Source organism: Heterocephalus glaber, unplaced genomic scaffold, assembly GCF_053883595.1.
Source record: "Heterocephalus glaber isolate CG9 unplaced genomic scaffold, H.glaber_assembly_v1.0 deba00001732, whole genome shotgun sequence".
NCBI lineage: Eukaryota > Metazoa > Chordata > Mammalia > Rodentia > Bathyergidae > Heterocephalus > Heterocephalus glaber.
Genome location: NW_028258443.1, coordinates 1,371,189 through 1,393,702, shown reverse-complemented (window position 1 = coordinate 1,393,702; position 22,514 = coordinate 1,371,189). Strand labels below are relative to the sequence as shown.

Below are 22,514 nucleotides of genomic sequence, written 5' to 3'. Positions count from 1 at the left end.
AACCCTGACTACAACAGGATTGTTTACCAAGGAGCACCATGCTAAGGCAAAGCATTTTTCTGAGACAATTAGAAACTAATCAAAATTAAGTTTCACCAGTGATTAGTTTAACAAATACCACCATGGGGACCAGGGGTTTAACTCAAAGCCTATGAGTACTAAGAGTATGCTATGTGTTCTTCCTGACCCCCTCACTCTCCCAATTTTACCTCAAAAACTAGCTGCATCATTAAAGTCAGGATGCCACATCATCTCCAAGAATAAACTAGATGAGAGAATAAAGCTGCTGGGAATCTCCATAGAGGGACAGAGAACAAAACAAACCTTTGGGCCTTTAACCTGTTCATCATTAAATGCGTGATTTACATTATCTTCCACACTCACCACATGTGCTCTTAGCAACTACAGTAGCCTATCCTTATCACAAGGCCAGGATGTTTGTGGATGGGGGCACCAATGGAAAGAATGTAATAGTTCCTGGGATACGCTGGCTACTCATTTCTCAAGGCTGAGATGTTTGCACAGGAAAGAAAACACCTTTTGAAGCTTTGCCTTGGGCCAGTGAAAAATGACCAGATTTTAGCCCACCCCCACGAGCTCTCCACATGAATAAAAAGCTTTTCCCTTCCTTTGTTAACAGGCCAGTGCAGTGCTCCCTTCACTGAAGTACTTCCTTCAGCTCTTCTCAAGCTGAGGGCCCTTCCCTCTCTCTCTTCCTTCTCAATTAAAAGGTTTTGCCTGTGAGTTCATTTTCTTTACCTCAGTCTTAATTTCTGTTATCACTGAGATAGAAGCTCCCTGGCGTCCAGTATCACATCTGCTCAAATTGTTTTGCAAGGCTATCTCTAACTTCTTGCATTTCTTTTTTGGTACTCAAGATCGAACTCAGAACCTTGCGCTGATGAGGCAGGCGAGATGCTATTGAGCTAAATCCCTGGCCCTTGCATTTTTAATGAGCTGTCTCTAATTTCTCCAAACTATAAAACACTCCACTTTCTGTGCTCAATAGGAAGTTTCATTTGTTTTCTTCTGAATTTGTTTACTGCAACGAAGTTATCAGAAACAACTTTAAGTATATTGTTATAATGAGATTACAGATTTTGGTTGTTAGTCTGGAAATGTAACTTAAGATGAGAACCAAGGGAATGTCAGAAATTCTGGTGCTAATCCTAATTTCAAAATGCATAATAGAAACATATAACCCTACAGGAGTTTGAAAACTTTGAGCAATCAAACAATACAGCTGAATGTACTTCCAAGAGTTATGGTAGGTACATACCTCTAGGTAAGATTATTTTTATGCTGGCTTAGAAGGGCAGCCTATTTGAAATGCAGACCATGGATAGTAGCATCATTTCCATCTCTTGCTGTCTGATTCTTCTTCCTGCCCCTCTATATTTGCTTCCACTCCTTTTCTTCTTTTTACTTTTACTTTCCCTCTTTCTTCCTCTTTTCTTCCTTCTTACTGGTGTTTAACTTTTCCACTAAGTGGAAAATAATATATTTTGTATCACTGGGTCTTCTTATTTTTAAATACCAGGTCAATCTCTCAACATATTTTTTATTGGTTCTTTGGCTTCTGAACAGTATTTTCCATATGTCACTTGAAGATTAAACCCATCTTGCAAACTTGTAAGCTTACTTTTAAAAAGTGCTTATGATTCAAAAATGTTTAAAAAAATCCCAACAGTATATTTCACAGATCTCGAGATAACATTCCAAAAATTCATTTGGAACCAGAAGAGACCTAGAATAGCAGAAGCAATTCTAGGCAACAGAGACATGGCAGGGGGTATCTCAATCCCCAATTTGAAACTATACTACAAAGCCACTGTGATAAAAACAACATGGTACTGGCAAAGAAACAGGCCTGAGGATCAGTGGAATAGACAGGAAGATAAAGAAACAACTCCAGACATACTAAGCTACCTCATCTTTGACAAAGGAGCCAACCATCCTCACTGGAGGAAAGATAGCCTCTTTAATAAATGGTGCTGGAAAAACTGGATTTCAACTTGCCAAAGATTAAAACTAGACCCTTATCTTTCACCATGCACTAAACTAAACTTGAAGTGGATTAAAGATCTAAATATTAAAACAGAAACACTAAACATGCTGGAAGATGTTAGGTAGAACTCTTGAAGACACTGGCATAGAAAATAATTTATGAACAAATCCTCAGTAAGGCTTCCTCCTATACATTTTCTATGCTAGCTCCCAGAGACTGGATTGCATGAGTCTCCTCTGTGCTTACTACTAAATTGTTAGGAAATGCAATTCTGCAATATTGTAAAAGGCACTCACCATTTACTAAAGCAGATGATCTTCTAAAAGGCACAAGGAAATATTATTTTAAAAGGAGCCCCCTAATTGAAGAAGATAGATGGGCTATTTTATTATTTCTTACCGAATGGGATCCGTCTTCCCCTGCTGCCAGGACTGAAAGCAGAAGTTGCCAAACCCAAGCTCATGAGAGAGATTACGCTTGGCAATGTCAGTGAGGGTCTCAAGAGAACAGATAAAATTTCCTTTAGAGTATTAAGAGGAGAGAAAGGGGCCATTCCGGCTCTCCTAGGGCAGAGGAGGTGAGCTGCATGGGCACCAGCAGCACCCCTCCACACCCCCGTGGAAATGAGAAGACACTTAAACAAGCCTCAAAAACAGACTTCCACATCACCTACAGCAACCCCAAAGGGAAACGAGATGGAACAATCTGATACTCAACCACCTAGACTCCCTGAACGGGCAACAAAAGAGAATCTGGAAAAAATGAAATCAGAAATAATTTCTCAGATAACAGCAATGGTTGTGCCCATAGTGCAACACATGATTAATAAATCTAGAGAGGACACAGACAAAAAAATAGAGGATCTGAGGAACATGATGGAATCCCAACATAGGAAACAAATGGAATCCATAAAACAGATGCAAACAGATTTCCAGGAGATTAAAACTTCCATCAAAAGTCTGTGCAGCAGAATGAACCAATGTGAGGATAGAATTTCAGATATAGAAGATAAGATTGCAATTAGTGACCAGGAAAAGAAAAATTGCTTTAAAATTATAAGGGACCACAAGAAATCAATCCAGCAGCTGCCAGACGATGCAAAGAAGAATAACATAAGACTAATTGGAGTCAATGAAGAAACAGGAGAGAGTGCAGATGACATAAAAAAACTGTTCACAGAAGTGATGGCAGAAAACTTCCCAAGGAGGGGAAAAGAACTTGACATATAGATAAGTGAGGCATATAGGACTCCAAATAGCCTTGATCAAAAAAAATCTACACATAGGCATATAATAGTTAGGATTCCAGAAACCCAACAGAGGAACAAAGTTCTACAAGCAGTGAGAGAAAAGAAACAAATCACATACAAAGGAAAGCCCATCAGAATCACAGCAGACTTCTCAATGCAAACCCTCAAGGCAAGAAGAGCTTGGACTGAGGTATTTCAAACCCTAAAAGAAAACAGTCTCCAACCCAGATTGATGTACCCTGCAAAACTATCTTTCAAAATGGATGGAGAAAGAAGATACTTTCATGATAAAAAGAACCTTAGGAACTTCATGAACACCAAACCAACACTCCAAAAAATTTTAGACAATACCCTAGGAAAAGACAATGAGGATCACAACCCCAGGAAGCCCAGCAGAATGAATCCATTGGGCATGACAAATTAAACAGAAAGGGGGTGAATCCAACAACAAAAAAAAGTCATGACAAGGCTTTTAAAACTTTTAACTTAATCTCCCTAATGAGTGTGTAATTCAGTCTTGTTATTGTACTGATTAGTATTTTTCTGATTATAGTGTTGCACACCTTTCCTGGTGCTATACTGGCTATTTATCATCTTCTTGTGTCTACTTTTTAATTGGGTTTTCTATTAATGAGCTCTAAGAATTCTTTATATATTCTGGTCATAGGTTATATGCATTGTAAATGTGGTCTGTTTAAGGACTACTTTTCATTTTAACGATGTCATTTAAAGTTCTAAATTTTGATGGAATCTCATTTATCAATTGTTTTCTTTTATACGTCATGTTTTTTGTATCCTAGGAAGTTCTTGCCTACCCTAAATTCATAAATATTTTCCCTTATAATTTCTTCTTAAAGTTTCATAATTTTAGTCTTTCATATTTAGGTTCATAGATCTTTTCAAATTATTTTCATGTATGGAAATAAAGGGTTGAGGTTAATTTTTTTTATATGGATACCAGGTGTTCTACTGCCGTTTGCTGAAAACACTATCTTTTCCTCAGCTCTTGAATTGAGTTTATATTCTATAAAATGTTAATGTTAAATAATCTTTCAAAACTCAGTGGACCATATGTGTGTGGTTCTATTTCTAGATTCTCTGTTTTATTCAAATGATCTATATGTCTTTCCTTACACCAACACTGCCTTGATTTCTGTAGCTTTAGAGGAAGCCTTAAAATTAGGTACTAAACGTCTTCCAACAATGTTTTGTTTTTCTTTTTCTTTTTACTTTTCTAGGTCCTTTGTACTCCTACATAACTTTTAAATTTCAATATCCAATTCTTCATTTACAGCAAGTATACATAGACCTGAATTTTTATATACACCTTGTGTTTTCTAATCCTGCTAAATTCAAATACAAGTTCTAGGGGCGCCTAGAGATTTCTTAGTATTTTCTCTGTAGATGATCATTTCATCTACATATAAAGATTTTGCTTCTACCTTGCCAATCCTATCCTAATCGTGTCATTTTATTGCCAGATTATTTTGGTTTAGGCCTATGTTTCAAAGTTTAATGGACAGATGAAGAGTAGCCATATCTGCCCTTGTTCCTCATCTTAGGGAGAAAGCATTGTATCTTCTCCATTCATATAAGGCGTTTTTGCTGGAAGTATGGAGTACATGTCTTTGATCTGTTGAGAAGGTTCTGATCTACTTCTAGTGTCCTGATAGCTTTTACCATGAACAGCTGTAGAATTTAGTTCAATACTTTTTCTCCAACTAGTGACAGGATCATATGGCTTTTTCCTTTCCTCTGTTAAAATGATGACTTCTAGGGGTGGATCTTCCAATGCTGAACCAACACTGCAATCCCTATAATAAAACCACTTTCTACATACTACCAGATCTGACTTCTAATAGTTTGTTTTGTTAAACAAATTTCTATCTATGTTCATACTTTTTTCTTCTATTATCTTCATCGAGTTTTAGGATTAGCACAATGTTGATTTTCTAAAATGATGGGAGAAGTTTTCCTTTTTTTTCTGCTTTAAATGTTTGATATAATTTATTAGTTAAAATGTATATGACCCTGCCGTTGTCATATAGGTAGGTTTTCAAGCTAGAAATATACTTTCTTTAATAAGTGCTATTCAAAGTTTATATTTTCTCCAGAGTTAGTTTCATTAATTTGTCTTCCAAGGTACTTCTTACAAGTTGTCAAATTTATTTCAAAACAGATTTTTTAAATATGCTTTCTATATCCTTTTAAATTTTGTGAAATCTGTGCTAATGTCCCCTAGATTTTGATATTGTAATTTTAAAAATGTACAATTGATATTGTGTAATAGGAAGCAAAGGTCTAAAGGAGCAGGGGAAGTGGGAGGGGTAGGGGAAAGGAAAGAAGGGAAAAGAAAACATATGAGAAAAGGGAAAAAGTGGAAACAAAGTCTTTGCAAATAGGAAAGGGTGGAGGGGGTAAAGGGAGTGCAGGGGAAGGGGAAAAAATAAGAACCAAGATACTCATGTAATGGTACAAGATCTCAGTGATGTATGTAACTGTATTTTATACCTAAAATGTACCAATAAACTTAATGGGGAAAAAATTAAAAGAAAATAAAAAATTAAAAAAGGAGAGAAAGGGACATAGTATACAAAAGACAAAAACAAAAAAATTCAAGGGTCTGGTAAGGGTTAGAGGTGAGAAGGAAAATAGGGAACAGCTCAACTGTGATGGCAGCAGCCTAGGAAGGGAAAAAAGGTCAGAGGAGCTTTTTTTGAGTGTGCTGAGCTCTAGACATAGGGGATCCAACACTCCAGACCCCAAGCATAGCATAGGTGCAGCAGCAACAAGTATGTAAGGACCTTTTCAAGTTGAGGCAAAATGGTATATCAAAGTTGGCAGGAGATTAATGATCCATGACCAAAAAGGACTCCCCAGTAAGGGCGTGGGGTGGGGGTGGGGGGTAGCCTAAGGCCTCAATTATTTGCATAACCCAGCCAGGGGCTAGAGTACTGACTAAAATTTCCTTACTTTCCTGGCAGAATGTTGAATAGAAGACAGCTTGAAGAATGTTTTAAAGTGTTAAGTTTCTTGCATACTCAAGTTTGTGGGTTAGATTCATAGGATCATCAATTATAAGAGGTGCTAAATTCCAGGAAAGAGGCAAGCACTTGGAAGCCCATAGGACAGGTACTCAATCTGGTCTTGGGAGTGGTGGTCATGAAAAGTCCTTAAAGGAAATAGGAGCTAAGCTATCTCACAGATAAAAAGGAGGTGGTTGCCAAAGAGGTGATAAGGAGCTTGAAGGAAAGAATTCTCCTGTAGGAAAATTGGTTAAGAAAATGCAGAGTTGACAAATCTTAACACATACAAGTTGTTTATTTTGGATGTAGTATAAGATGTACACAGACATGCCTTCTGAGACATGTAAAAAGATTTTGGACTTAATCTTGAGGGTTATGAGTAGGTACTGAACGAGTTTTAAACCTTAAGGTTATATCTAAATAGCTCAGTTTAGGCTCAGGATTTAGCTCAGTGTCGCTGTGCCTGACTGGCAAGCACAAGGTCCTGAGTTTGATCCCTTGTACCATAAAAAAAAAAAAGCTCAGTTTAGCACATATACAAACTTCAGGGATATGGCTTTTGCCACACTTAAGAGAACAGATCTGAGGCAGCAAGGAGACAGAAACAACTTAGGAGACTTTTAGAATAGTTCTGGATAGAGATAACAAAGGCCCATATAATAATAATAATAATAATAATAATAGTGCTCTTAAAAAGGTGAAATACATAACCAGGCATGGTGGCACACAACTGTCATCCTAGCTTCTCAAGATGCTGAAGCAGGATTACAAATTTGAGCCCAATCTAAACAGCTTAGCAAGATTCTGTCTCTAAAAAATTGTTTTTAAAAAAAATCTGGGACTGTAGCTCATTGGTAGAAGGCCCCTCATAGAATGAAGTACTCCAGTACCTCAAAAAAAGGATACACAACATATTAGTAAGAAGGTAAAATAGGCTTCAGAGAAAACAAATGGAGAGATTATAGAGACATTTGAGTAGCTGAATTTGCAGGTGTAACTTAAAATTGAATAGCTGACAAATAAGACTGAAAAGTAGGAATAAGGACAGGAGAAGGTGATATCGCTAAAACTAATGAAGCAAAATATTTCAAGGAGAGACTTAAAAGACTGTGTACTTTGCATGACAAAACTGAGGGGAAGATGCATGGGGGAAGTAAGAAAAGAACTGAAATGTGTCTGTTGCATTTGGAAATAAGAAGTAATTGATGGCCTTGGTAAAGGCAGTTGTATGTGTGGACCACTTTTTATTGAAGCCAGATTATAAAGGTTGTACAGGATTTGGTTGTGCAGGCAAGATAAAGAAAAGATCTCTCTCTCTCTCTCTCTCTCTCTCTCTCTCTCTCTCTCTCTCTCTCTCTCTCTCTCTCTCTCTCTCTCTCTCTCTTTCTCTCTCTCTCCTCTCTCAGTGCATGGCGCACCTTGGAAGCTACCTGAATGAATGAAAGAAACATGGAAACATGGCAGGGCAAGTTTCCCTACTTCCATTCCAGGGCACTTCCCATTCTGCACAGCTACACATAGCAGATATTCTAATCACTATGTTACTATATTAAGGGCCTATGCATATGTATTATTTTCTCTTTTACTCAAGAGGAAAGGAAAGTTCTGAGAAATTAAGTATCAAGTGCAATTTCAAGAGCTAGTAAGTGGTAGAATCAGAATTTGGCATAATAATTCAGTTGTTAGCTGCTTTCTGCTTCTCTATATCCAGGGGTCACCTCCTTCCTATAAATTCCTTGAAGACACTAAAAGATGTATCAAAAAGAAGATGCATACCATTCCAACTTGCCAAGTTGGAGCAAAATATAAGTGACATATTTCTCTGATTTTCAAAAATTACTCGAAAAGCAGCTTTTCATTTACAGGTATGATCTTAGCATTGGAAAAAAAAATAAGATCAATACAATAGGTGTTCTGCCTTTCCTTCATTTTTTCCTACTGTCTATAAGTAATTATTTCTAACAGTTTTATTGCCTTTCATAACATTAGGCAAGGTCAGGACATCTGGTTTATTTTACAAAAGAACAAACTAACACCGGAAAGGTGAACTATCTATTCCAATGTCACAGAGCTTCATAGGACGATTAGACCAGGAAACCAGATCTCTAGGTTCTTAGTTTTGTAGTCTCCCCATCTAAAACAATACTGTTAATAGTAGATTAATGCAATTTATTTGAATCTTGCACTCTTTACACCATTCGGTTTAGTAAAATTTCAATAAGAAATAACTGGCAAGCCCTTGGTGTTAATATATCCTAGTTTTATGTACCTTCTTCTATTATTAAAAGAAGAAAACTAATCTGGAAGTACCCTAAGTGTGTAAAAGTAGTGGTCATATTTAAGTGTTGACTATGTGTTCTTTCAGAGAAAAAAAGCATCAAAGGTATAAGATACTGGTTCATTTTGAAGTAAAAGTAGTAAAAATTGGAATTTTTATTTTAACAACTCTATATGTAATCATAACATAGGAACAAATGAAATCATACATATATAGGATCTGAATGCTATATAAATTAAGTTAAACATCATATAAGGATAAATTAAATTATTCATTTTAGAGGAGCTCTGTGGGTATCTCTGAGTTTAAGAAAGAAAAGTTCATACAAAATGAAGCATTATCATTTATAGAAAAAAAATTCACATACAAAATAATCTCAGAGAACACTAAAATGAAACTATCCTTTTCTCCACAGGCCCATGTTTACTTAAAAGAGGTAGGATATCTATAGGAAATAAAGTCTGATAAGAATTAAAACTAAAACAATAGTGCTATTCATACTGGTGACCCAGCACCATTAATTAGTTTTATGCAAAAAAGGTGTATTTTCCCCAAGTTATTTAATAGCAAATCAAGCAAACTATTTTTGCCACAAAAAGATTAATGAGCCCATTAAGCACAGATGAAGAAAGCAAACAGTTATTCAAAACAAGTTACCTCTCAGCCTTGCACTTCCACAGATTTAAGTTCTAGACTTAGGGTATGTGAATAATGTGTCCAGATGTAATCAGATTCTTCTGCGATATCACTGAAGTCTCTAGTCTGCCCCAAGGAACAACTTCTTAGCTTAATGGATTTTAAATGACCTGAGAACTAAAGCCTGTATTTTACGTAGGAGGAGCTTTGGTTTATCCATAAAAGTATTACCTGTCATGAAAAAAATTTGCATTCAAAGTAGGTCAGTATTCAAGGTTATATTTGCAAAAATTCAGAGGAAATTACAAAGTTCATCTGAGTGACTTTTTTCCCCTTTTAATTAGTTCCTGATACAGCCTCTTAGTATGCCAATTTTATTTTACTATATGACTCACCACATAAGGAATTAAAAGATAATCCAAAGGTAAGTATATGATTGCCAGGTTTACATTTTCAGTGTACTACCCAAAGGAATCATTGTTTTGAATTTCAAATACCTTTAAGTATAAAGAGTAGACAAGGAATCCTGGAACCTGGACTCTACTCTAGGCCCCCCCTCCTACCATCAACTCTGTGACCTTGAGGATTTTCTGTGGCCTTGAGGATTTTCTGTGGCCTTTTAGGAACTCAGTTTGAAAAAAATGTATTGTAGGGGCTGAGTATGTAGTTTGTGCTTAGCAGGCACAAGGGCCTGGGTTCAATCCCCAACACCACACACACAAAATATTATTTAATAAGTTTTCAGAAGTCATCCTTTTCTAGCTTTCTAATCCCAAACAAAAATTGACACTGCACTTTCCATAAGAAATGGACAGTTTCTCATATGTAAAATGAGCTGATAGAACAAGATTGTGTCTAAAGTTCCTCTAATTTTTAAAATCCTTGGTATTATCATTAAAATTCAGGAAATGCCAAGTACTCTACATTTCTTTTTCCATTGAAAGTTTATCAAATCTTTCTTTACATAGCCAAATAAGATTTTATTTCAGCCCAAATAAAAGTAAGAGGCTCAGGCCAGCACCAGAAGGGTTTATCAACCTTCTAGTCTCCACAGAGATTGTTTTTTCTGTCCTTGATTTAATCTCCATGTCCAGGAACAGGAACCATGCAAAGCCATGAGAAGCCAGAATACTTTTAATGTTTTTCTAGAATAGGTAGCATATTGTAGGTAATTTAAAATGAGAATGGACTGAGATTGGATCCAGTTTCCATGCCACCTAATATTCCAATGGATAAAAATAATATTCTTTGCTTTGGAACACAGGCTCAGACTTGATAACTTCTCTCAGATTCTAAAGATGTGTTTTACATTAAATACATGAATAAACACATAAAATACAAGGAGTCTGAAGAGAGGGCAATGTATACAGTCTTTTCTCCATTACTAACTTTATGTTTTATCCCAAAATGTCTTTCCATTTGTATTCATCACCATAGTTGAAGCTGTAAGTTGAAGTGAGGAAGGTGGGAAGAAGCTGGGAATTGTTCAGGGAGTCTGTTACTTGCTTTTCAGACATCTGCTGGTTTGGCTCTTTCATAACTATTTTTGTCAGAAACTATCAGGCCTACATGAGGGAATTATCATCCAAATTTGCTGACTGAGTAGTAAGGAAAAGGAAATTTGAATTCAAAATATTCTTTCCTTTTCTCGAGATTGCAATTTCAATTAAATTGTCTGTTCCTATTAAAAAAAAATAACAAAACATTCCAGACAGGTTTCTTTAAATGTCCTGTTTTCCCCCAAGTCTTCTGGCACAGTAAATATTTACTGTATTATAACATACCTTTCAATGCCAGGGATCCATATTCATGACATTCTTATTCAGAGCCTTTATTTATAGATATGCACACCATAAGTTAAATTTAGTTGACAAAATACAGTTGGAAACAATAATGTACTATGCCTCTGTAGTCCATCATAGTCTTTCTACCTTGCTTTGATAGCTCAATCAGTGAAAGTATAGGTTATGCTTTCCTTCTTAATGTGAAGAGAAATACACTAGAAAGATAATTCATTTAAATTAATTATGTAAATAGCTGTTATACTGTATTGTTTAAGGAATAGTGCCAAGAAAAGAAGTCTATACATGTTCAACAAAACCCAATTTTTGAAAATATTTTCTTGGTATTTGGTTGAATCCACAGATGTGGAGCCTGCAGGTTTTATAATGCCTCAAAATGTTATTTCCTCTATAAGAAAAAAAAAGAATATTAAATAAACAAAAACAAGAACAATAAAGACACATTGGCTATTTAGTATATAAATATATAAACACATGTACACACAAGGTTTATAACAAAATTCTGATTTTGATAAGTTTTTAAACATTTGTATAAATGTCAAACTGTTTAAGTTTAGTAGTTTTTTTTTAATCATAACATCTCTAGAAAATTAACTTGAAAAATTATTCAGTAGAATTGCTTTGTTATACAGGATAGCAGTGTTCTATAAAGAGAATATTAAAAGAAACAAATTACTACACCCACCTACTTCCCCTGGAGATGAATAGCAGGGATTGATATTCTAAATAGACATCAGTCACCTTAATTGGGGACCAAAACATCCCTAGCTAGCCCATTCCTTCTGGGAAATCCATGTGTTTGCTACATGACTAACTTCCCTATGTGATCTCCATTTAATCAATATTTCCTGGGCAACTATACTTATAATCTTATTGGTTGATTGTGGTTTTGTTCCACCTCATGCCCACCTTGTGATTTTCTATTGGATTATACAGTTTTTTTCTCACTTTGTACCCATCTCACCTCGTGGCTTCACCCCATAAAACACCTTTGAGAACAGAGTGGGTGGGCAACCCACTTTCCAGTCCCCCTTCTGTCTTAGATGAAGCTATCTTTCTCTCAATAAATTCTTCCTACTCATAACCTCCATTGTTCCTAGAATTCATTCTTTGATTTTAGAGAACATGAACTCACGTTTCGAATATCTAGTAGGAGTTATATTTCCCTTATTTGGATTACTTGGTGCCGTATATCAATTTAACAACTTAGTGAGACCCTGTCTCAAAATAAAAGAGATCAGGATGTAGCTCAGTGCAAAGGCCCTGGGTTCCTAGTACCACCAAAGAACAAAACAAAATAAACAAAACCCTAAAAACCCTATTCAATGAGACTGAGGGCATCAAAGCTGCTTGTTTTACCCAATAGTTTTTGTTTTGCTGAAATCAATTTTTGATCTCTAAAGTCTTCTTCAGATTACAGGATTCAACAGCAAGGGACCAGAGCTGAGATGCCCAAGAAAACTACAAGATTTGGGAAATACAGTTAGCAACATCAGGTTTCAACCTGCAGATTTTTGTCTGGAGTAAGAATTAACACCGAGCAGGCTTGACCTCAGAGGTCCACAGAGCCAGACTCTTCTATTTACTCACACTCATTCAACATTTACAGGACGATGATTTGCTAAGCACTACGTTAGATGCCAGAGTTTAAAGATAGTTAGATGCTGTCTTCTGTTGGCCACATTCTAAAGAAAGATAGAAACCTGAAATTATCAAATATTTACAGTACCATGTGAGAATAGTATACTACAATGGAGGGAATCACTGGCACCTAAGGGAGCTCAGAGGGGAGAACAACTAATTCTGTGTTGTGAAAAGGGAGAGAGCATCTTCAAGCACAGAGGGTTTGGGAGACTAACCCTGTGACAAATAGTATCAAGTGAAATACTGAAAAATACATTTAGCCTGTTTCCCTGCAAAGAGTACCTAAAACCCTTGGAATTTCTGGAATGACAAGAACATCTTTTGTTATTCTTAACAAGCCCCTTCCAACCAAACCTAAATGTATGCTAATGTAGGTGTGTCTGGGGGGATAGGGTCTGTAGTCCGGCAACCAACCACAGGGTTGGAAATTTCAGCCCCAGTTGCCAAGTTTGGTGGGCAGGGAGAGGTGCAGGAGATTGAGTCAATCAATGACTGCCTATGATTTTTTTTTTTGGTATGGGTCCTTGCACTTGCGCAGCAGGCGGCGAAACCACTGAGCTAAATCCCCGGCCCATGGCCTATGATTTAATCAATATGCCTACATCAAGGAGCCTCCATTAAAATCCTAAATAAAAAAAACATTTCAAGACATTAGTGTTGCCAGGCATGTTGGCACACACCTGTAATCCTAGTATTCGGGAGGCTGAGGCAGGAGGATTACTGGGAGTTTGAGGCCACCCTGGGCTACACTGTGAGTTCAAAGCCCGCCTCAACTACATAGTGAGACTCTGTCTCAAAAAAACAAAATACATACATACATACACATACAGACAGACAGACATTCGTGTAAGCAGATATTTTGGAGAATAAAAGCACAGTCAATAAAAGCAAAAGTAGACAAACAGGATATCATACTAAGAAGCTTCTGCACAGCAAAGGAAAGAATCAACAGAATTAACATAGAACCTACAGAATGGAAGAAAATATCTGCAAACCAATCATCCAACAAGGAATCAATATCCAGAACATATGAAGAACTAAACTCAACATCGAAAAGAAAAAAAAATTCAATTTAAAAATGGGCAAATAATCTGAATAGACATTTCTCAAAAGAAGACAAATGACCAGCAAATATATAAAAAAATGCTCAATATCACCACTCATCAGGGAAATGTCAATAAAAAACAAAATGAGATATCATCCCACATAGAATGACTATTATCAGAAAGATGAAAAATGAAGTGCTGGTGAGGATGTGGAGAAAAGGGAACTGTTGCACCCTGTTGGCAGGAATGCATATTAGGAACGGCCATTATGGAAAACAGTATGGAAGTTACTAAAAGAATTAAAAATAGAACTTCCAGCAACAAAATTCTATTAACAGAATGATCCAAGAATCCCATTAGTGGACATTTATCCAATGGAAATGAAATCAGCATGGTAAAGAGATACTCCATGTCCTTTGCAGTGCTATTCGTAATAGCCGAGATATGTAATCAACTAGGGTGCCCACAGTAGATGAACAGAGAAAGAAAATGTGGTGAATATGTACACAATGGCATGTTTTTCAGCCATAAAAAAGAATGAAATTCTATCTTTTGCAAAATAGATAGAACTGGAAAACAATATATTGAGTGAAATAAACCAGTCACAGAAAGAGAAGTACTACATATTCTTCACTCATGTGTGAAAGTTAAATAAGTCATTCTTCACTGAGTGTGGTGGCACAGGTCTGTAATCCTAGCACTCTGGGAGGCAGAAGCAAAAGGATCACAAGTTCAACCCCATCCTAGGCAGTTTAACAAGACTGTTTTTCAAAATTAAAATGAGGGGGAGGCTGGAGATATAGCTCAATGTGGAGACTTTTGGTCCATTCCTTAGTACCCTCACCTCCAAAAAGTCGATCTCACGGAAAAAAATAACAGAACAGTAGTCACTAGGAGAATAATAGTCACTAGAGTAGAGTAATTATAATTAATAATAATTTAGGATGTATTTCAAAATAACTATAAAGGAGAAGTCAGTTTCCCAACACATAGAAATGATAAATGTTTGAGGAGAGGAAAATTCAAATTACTCTGATGTGATCACCACCCATTGTATACATGTACTGATTTATTACACTGTATCTCATAAATATGTACAAATATTATGTGTCAATTAAATTTTTTAAATACTAAAAATAAACCCTAAATGAAAACATTTGTTAGGAGAACTCTGGGTTGGTGAACACATCAAGGTGTTGGGAGGTTGGCATGCACAAAGAAAAGGTGTAGAACCCCCTACACACACACACACACACACACACACACACACACACGTGCATCTCTTGCATTTGGTTGTTCCTGAGCCATGTCTTTTATAATAAACTAGAAGTAATAAACACAGTATTTTCCTGAGTTCTAGGAGTCATTCCAGAGAACAATCTAGCTTGAGAAAAGACTGCGGGAATTCCCAAACTATAGCCAGTTGATCAGAAGTACTGGGACTTGTTACTGGCTTCTGAAGAAGGTTCAGTCTTGTGGGACTGAGCCCTTAATCTGCAGGATCTGCTCTAAGAATAGCTAGTGTCAGAAAGGAATTGTTGCAGATCCAATTGGTAACAGATAACCTAAGATTTGGAAAATTGGTTGCTATCAGAAAACACCCCAAAGAAGTTAGCTTTCATTATAACAATGTCTTTTTTTGTGGTACTAGGGATTGAACCCAGAGCCTTTGGACTGAGCTACATCCTCAGCCCTTACTATTTTTTTTAATTTTGAGACAGGGTCTCACTGAGTCCCTAAATTGTCCAGGGTGGGTTCGAAATTACAATCCTTCTGCCTCAGTCTCCCAGAGTGCTGGGATTAAAAGTGTGTCACCATGCCCACCAGAGCAATTTCTTTGTTAGTCATATAGTTCACCTTTATGGAAAAGCCAAGGTCTTTCAGAAAGCTAATCAAGATAAAATTTGAAAAACTGTGGCAGAGACCACTAATTGTTTTTCATATCTTTTCTTCTAATTTTTCCTTTTAGTAATAGAAACTCAAATTTTAGCATGTACTGGGCCAGCTTTGCTGCTTGATATGAAGATGTGACTCAAATTTAGTATATGTGCTGCTGGAGCGAGTACAGAAGATGTGACTAAAATTTAGACAATAATATGCAAGAAGCCATGTGTACAACCATTGAATCATGTTTTGACAAGAAAATCATTTGTCTTCTTTCCCTCCTCCTGCCCAATCAGCAAGATATAGCCCAGATGTGATAGTGAGAGCCATATTTGACCACATAGACAAGGTCAGCATACTAGGAGATGATTAAGTAAAAGGTAGAAAGAAGGACCCTGGGCCTTGAGTGACCTGCAGCAGAGCTGCCTATTTGTCTGTTGCTTGAGCCATAATACTTTGAAATCTTTTGATTGTACCAGTTACCCAGTACCCTAACAATATAGAAATATAACAAATTACTAAAGGGCTGATTGATATTACTTAAAGTATTGCTATTCACAAGGATATCTGCACATGGAATCTAAAAAATCAAAAAGTCTAGGGCCAGAGTTTTAGCTCAGTGCAGCCACGCCTGCCTGGCAAGTGCAAGGTCTGGAGTTCAATCCCCAGTACCAAAAAAAAAAAAAAATCTAAAAGGAAAAACTGTGTGAATGATATTTGAAACCTACTGATGAGGGGAGAGGGGGTCTCTTTTTGCATTTGATTTTGACCTCACTTTAAATACTAGTATAGCGGAAATTTTCTACTCCTACTCCTTTTAAATTCAACCCTGACTAAGCTTTCCCATGTCTATTTCTCACCTTAGTATGTGATTTATTTAGGAGCAGGCATGGTGCTTTACTTGACTCTATAAATTCAGTTTCCAGAATATAGCAGACGTTCAATAAATGTTCACTGAACTTAACTGTATTTTCACCCTTTAAAAAAATTCTTCTACTAAAAATAAATAAATAAAATAAAATAAATTCTTCTACTTATAACTTCTCTTCTAATAATGCAAGTAACTAAGCAACAAAAATAATAATGACAATATGCTGATAATGTTGGTTTAAACTGTATGGCAGGCAGTACATTCAAGGATTACTCATGTTCCTTAGTCCTCACAACAGCCTCATGATATAAATACTATTACACACATCTCCCTCATCAGCAGCTGGTATGTTCCAAGCGCAGGCCTGAAACCATGCACAGCACTGAATCAATATATATTATGCTCTTTCCTATGCACACATTCCTATGATAAAGTTTAATTTACAAATTAAGCACAGTAATAGATTAACAATAACTAATAATAAAATAATTATAACAATAAATTATAGTAAAAGTTATATGAATGTGGTTTATCTCTCTCTTTATAAATAACATTGTATTGTACTCACCCTTCTAACCCTTGGGTGACCATGGGTAACTGAAATCATGGAACGCCAAGCCTCAGATGAGGAAAGAACTACTGTAATTAACATTCCCTTTTTTTTTTTTAGTACTGGGGATTGAACTCGGGTCTTTGCGCTTGCACAGCAGGCAGCAAAACCACTGAGCTAAATCCCCGGCCCCAACATTCCTATTTTATAGAAGAGGAAACTGAAGGTCAGAGAAGTTAAGTAACTTTGCCAAGGTCTCACTTTTGGGAAATGGCTGCAATAAGAATTTGAACTCAAGGGCCAGGGATTTAGCTCAGTGGCACCGTGCCTGCCTAGCAAGCACAAGGTCCTGAATTCAATCCCCGGTACCGGAAAAAAAAAAAAAAAGAATTTGAACCCAAGATTGTCATCAAAAGACACTTTCTTAGCTACAACACAAAGTGCTGTGTTATCTTCCCGAAACAGCCTGGCAATGTGTAGGGTGGAAAGGGGGAAAATATCCTCAGTTTAAGAATTAGTTACAGATAATTAAGTCAAGTTAAATCACATGTTGTGAGTTACCAAATCAATACAAATTATGTTTATATTAAAAAGAACTTTGCTATTCTCCTGATCAATGAATACCTTTTCCTTGAAAATATGAGCACAGGAAAAATTTTTAATGTGGTCTAAGCCTTAGCGCAGTTACCTAAAAACTGAACAAAACTGCCCTGGAATGATCATAAGTGGACCTGCTTAGTTACATTAATGTTTCAGAGGGAGATGGAAGAAAACATTATAGACATGAAATAGGCTTCACAAGATTAGTTTGAATGTAAAAAATTATCTTATCAAGCATATTTCCAAATTTATTACTATCAGAATATTCAAACATATACAAAAGTAAAATTTGTATAATGAAGTATCATGTATTCATTATCTAGATTCAAAAATTACAAATATAACAAAATCTTTATTGATTTATCATGACATAAGAAATGCTATTCCTACTCTCAGAAATCAAGCATCATATTTACAGAATCTTAAACTGAGAAGACTCAAAAAAAATCTAAAAAAACCCTCTAGTCTAATGCCTTCTCCTACAGACAAGGAAATAACAGTGTTGAAAGGAGAGATCTAATCAAGTTAGTGAAAAAACATATATAAGAATCCATTTCTACTACATTACACTGCCGGTTAGTATTAAATACTGTTTAATTTATTTGCATCATTTGAAAATAATTCATAGACTATGATAAAACTTTTTTCTCTACAAATTCATTAAAACAGACTAGGCTATGCTTCAGTATTATCAGATGTGAGTCTTTTTCTACCTAAAATTTGTTTCCAAGAATAGAAATTACAAAACAGCTCTTCTAGTTATCCCCTTAAGCTAAATATAAAATAAAACAATTTTTCAGTCAAAACAATTCAGAGAAATAATCATATAGAATTTTACCATATTGTGATTTTTTTCCTGGCTTCTCCTTGATAATGCTGAGGCAGAGAACAAACACATAATGAACATGTCAGTGAACTATTAACAGGACAGCAGAGTGTACTCATGGATTCTTGGAGTGAGCTTTAGTAAAATTAAGTCCCAGATGGAAACTGGACAACCAACAGAAAATCCCTAACAGCCAGAACACGCTATAATTTCAAGAAAAATAAAGATACAAAGTACATGTTATTTTTCCAACTTGTCTTTTTATAAGTGGTATATGGGTTTTAAATTGCTTAAACAGGTCACCAAACAGGGTTTCAAAACAACTTCATCTACACATCTCTTCAATTTAGAAGAAAATGGCAGATTTTTAAGGTTCATATTCACTGTATATTAATACTGACTTTGAAGTGGTGATATAAGAGTATAGCTGGACTATTTATAGTAATATTAAGATGATCCTGTGAACATTTTAGATTAGCAGTGTATTTTTGAAGAAATGTTTCATTTCTTTACTCAGATTAAGACTTATCTCCCTAAATTACTGCCATTTAGTGATTCATTCATTGTGTGAGTCAGTCATTTATTCAGTAAATAGTTACTGATTCTGTGCTAGATCACTGGGGTACAGCAATGAACAGACAGATAAATTCCTGCATTCATTGGGCTTATACTCCAGTAATGGAGATAGAACATAAACAAATGTATTAGATAATACTAATGCCATTAAAAATACTCCAGTAAAGTTTGGGGGTGTAGTTAAGTGGGAGAGCACTTGCCTAGCATGCACAAGGCCCTGGTTTTCATCCCAGCACCAAAAGCAAAACAAAATGAAATACTGAGAGCAAATCTGCATAACATTTTCCTTAGTTCTGGGCTTCTTTGCAACATGCACATGTGCCCCAAATTTGAAGAAGAGTAGCTGGCAGAAATACATATTTACACACTAAATTAATCAAACCTGATTGACACCATAGTATAATGGCTAAAAACATTAAATCTACAGACAAACTACCTGGGCTTGAATCTCGGCTCCATTGTTGACTAGTTGTGTGACCCTGGAGAATGTACTCAAGTTCTCTATGCTAGAGTTTCCTCATCTAATACCCAATAGGGCCTACCTCATAGAATTGAAGTGAGAATTAAATGAATTAGTATGTGTAAATCATCTACTATAAGCCCAGATCATAGCAATCCTATGTGTGATGGAAAGTTTTGATTGAAAAGGTAAGAAGCAGGCTGAATGGAATAAAATTTACCTGTCCATTAATTTGCTAGGGTTTACCCCTTGTCATCTGCTGGGGTTACAGGTATGCCTCTTTTGTTTCAGGCTTCTGAAAGCAGGAATTATTTGCTCTTAAAAAAAAAAGTCCATTGATAGTCACATAAAGTACTAGAGTTATATGGAGGAGCAGGAATGTGTTACTATTTCATCTTTGTACATTTGCATAGCATAACATTCTTATCTTGAGGATTTCCTGAGGCACAGAGACTAGGACTGAAAAATTTTAGTGATGTGGAAGGAATAAATATATGAATACATGGATACATGTATAAGAGGAATAATTCTCAGAAGAGAGAGTAAACATAATCATGAAATATCAAAAAGAGGAAGATAAGACCCGTTCAGGTGCATTCAGGGTGATATGGCCATAGACAAGGAGGAAGATAAGAAAGCAACAATTGCTAAGTCATCAAAATTCTCATGGCCAATACTGGCAACTGTGCTGAAGCCTCTTAATTTTTTTTTTTTTTGTAAAGGAGCCATTTTCTGTAGATGTTAATAGAAATTCCTTAAGTTCCACTTTGAAACATGACATTCCTCCTCTAGGGAAAAATAAAAACAGAGAGATAATGTAGTCCCAAAACATTAGATAACAATTACCAGATCTATTCCCTGGTTTATCAGTTCCATCTGCCAGAGTGGATTGCAGAATCTCAAAAGCCCAGAAGTTAGAATAAGGAAGTTTAAGGAATTCACTGTAGAAAAGATGTTATTAATTCCACTTTTTTCCTAAAGTTTCGAAAAACTTGATTAGGGCACCAGAGTAAGAGTGAGAATCCTACATATTTTTCAAACAAAACTGGTCACACATGTTAGCCTGATATGTGGCACTGATTAAGGTACAATATTAACAAAGACTGAATATCCTTGGACCAGGGATTTAGCTCAGTGGTTCCGCTGCTTGCCTCGAAACTGCAAGATCCCGAGGAGTTCGATAACCGGTACCAAAAAAAAAAGAATATCCTTTGCACTCTTTAATAAAAATTAATATGTCATTTTCCCCAATCCAATACACTCTCCACTTAGTAATCACAAGATCAAAATGTAAGTTTGGGTTAGTATTCAATTTAAAACAAATTCAATTGCCCTGCAGTTTCCTCATGGTATCCAAAGCACCTCATGATTCATTCTCTGCTTATCTTTACTTGGATCCCTTCACGCTTCAATAAAGTCATACTAAACATTTTGCGTTTCCCTAAATAGTCCAGGGATCTCTTATGCCTCATTACCTTTGGACTAGAAGCTTCATCAAAAATGCAGGCAGGTAAGCATGTTGACACAAGTGCAGTTAGGGACTTGTGTTCATCATTGAAAACTCCACAAATACATCATCCCCTTTCTGAAACCTGCAGCCTGGGTTTCCATAGACTCAGATGGAAAAATGCTTCCCTCTATTTAATAGACAGCATCATAATTGTCTGTTTACCTCTCTACCTCCTGAACTGGACTTCTAAATTCTTGAATATAGGAAAAATATTTTTATTCATCTTTGAGTTCTTGCAGCGTCTATCTGGTGAAGCCAGAAAGGATGTATCAGAGGTAGGAAAAATATGAGGGAGAGAAGAAAGTAGGGAGGCCTGGAGTTGTCTAGAAAGGCAGAATTTGAGATGGTCCAGCAAACATGGTTTTCTTTGGGATGAAGTAGTTGATGCATATAAATCTGGGCTATCAGCTGTTTCCTTCATTTAATGAATTAGTAAAGTTTGCCTTTCACATTATCATCAGGCTTTTAGACTGCTACACTGTTTGGTGATTCTCATTAAGTATGTTGCCCAAATATTTGGTGATACAGGCAGGCTCCCTATTTCTAAACTACACAGATGCTGCTTCCTATACACATTTTAAAAAAGAACTCAATAGTTGTGAACATTCTTTTTAATAAGGCTTGATGGAGTTTTATTGTGGCCAATATATGTCATATTTAATTTCTTAATTGTCATCTATAATATTTAATATGAGGCCAATTCTCACTATACCGACCATTTCTTTCTATTTCTATGCACAGTATATTTCCCTATTTCCCTTCTGCTTCTCCTCCTTTTTTCTAGAACTCCAAAAGGAAAAGGCTGTCTTTAAAGACATAAGAAATAGAAGTCTTCCTCTGAGACTGTACCTTTCTTGTGTTCCTCTCGCTTAATGGAACATACTTGTCTGAAACATCCCTCACTTCCATATGACTGTCATACTCCCCTAAACGTATTCTTAGCCCTAACAGATACATGTAAACTTGTGCTACATGATCAGGCAACTACTCAAACAAAGCAAAACATGGTGATATCCATTGTGAAGAACTCTAGACTATGATCTTGGGAACCTGAGTTTTGGCCCTAATACTACCACTGTTACCTTGGACACATTCTTCCTTTTCTCAGGAGTTCAGTTTCCTCAAGAGTTGAGCAAGCCAGATGGCCTTGAACAGCATCACATCAAGCTCTAATTACTCTCTAAAAATAACTTCCAATACATTTTACCTTACTGCATTTATGTTATACAATTTTATTATAAATTTTAAGAAAATTTAAACTTACCTTCCCAAATGGGTGTGGGATTCAGCCACTTCTTCTGAATTGTCACTACAAGCCCTGTGTAAAGAGAACAATATTGGTTAAAAGCAAGTCAACTCACAGGAAGACAACTTTTAATCTGGCAACTTCCTGATGATATCTGTGGACAGGAAATTGTTCAAATAAATAACTTTTTTTTTTTTGCAAAAAGCTTAAAGTAACAGAACTTGTATAGACTGGCATAGCTTACATTGAATTATATTCTCTTCTTCCAAAGGAAATGGGTAACACTGACACTGAACATCACT

General features: G+C 36.1%; 1 protein-coding gene across 2 annotated transcripts in view; it reads right to left on the bottom strand.

Moving 5' to 3' along the window:
• Positions 1-22,304, bottom strand: part of Il13ra2 (interleukin 13 receptor subunit alpha 2) — a 58,319-nt gene extending 36,015 nt beyond the window's left edge. The window contains exon 1 of one of the 2 annotated variants that reach the window (XM_087199903.1): positions 22,231-22,304. The gene's annotated coding sequence lies outside the window, so the exon portion shown is untranslated. Of the gene's footprint in view, positions 1-9,218; positions 9,391-22,230 lie in introns of those variants that run through there. The other variant, XM_087199902.1, reaches the window with a different exon arrangement.
• Between the last annotated feature and the right edge of the window lie 210 nt (positions 22,305-22,514).